The sequence below is a fragment of the Arachis ipaensis genome, chromosome B08 (genome assembly GCF_000816755.2).
Source record: "Arachis ipaensis cultivar K30076 chromosome B08, Araip1.1, whole genome shotgun sequence".
NCBI classification, from domain to species: domain Eukaryota; kingdom Viridiplantae; phylum Streptophyta; class Magnoliopsida; order Fabales; family Fabaceae; genus Arachis; species Arachis ipaensis.
The window spans coordinates 15118370-15118781 of NC_029792.2; the positions used below are offsets into that span (position 1 = coordinate 15118370).

Genomic DNA, 412 nt, shown 5'->3' on the forward strand with positions numbered 1-412 from the left:
AAAATGGTGAGTTTTCGACAAAGATTCCTTATGCAAGAGAAAGAGTGGTTGAAGCATATTTTTGGCCATTAGCCATATCCTCTGATCCAAACTATAGCACTGCAAGAATGTTGATAACCAAATTGACTGTATGCATCTCTTTTCTTGATGATACTTATGATGCCTATGCTACACTTCAAGAACTTGAGCTCTTCACACAGGCAATCCAAAGGTTGATTGACTAACTAACAAAGTCTTATAACCAATTTTATTACATCTAAAAAAAACTACATAATTAATTTTATTGTAATCTATTGTAGCAATTCCTATGTATTATTCCAATGTCATGTAGTTCTTTTGTATAATGTTTAGGAGTCATAGTTTTTGAATCATAAGAAGTTATAACTTTTTTTTTTGTCTTCTTTCAATGCAC

The 412-nt window shown here is 31.1% G+C and overlaps 1 pseudogene; it reads left to right on the top strand.

The window, feature by feature from the left end:
- LOC107613387 overlaps positions 1–412 on the top strand; it is a 10814-nt pseudogene that overhangs the window by 8096 nt on the left and 2306 nt on the right.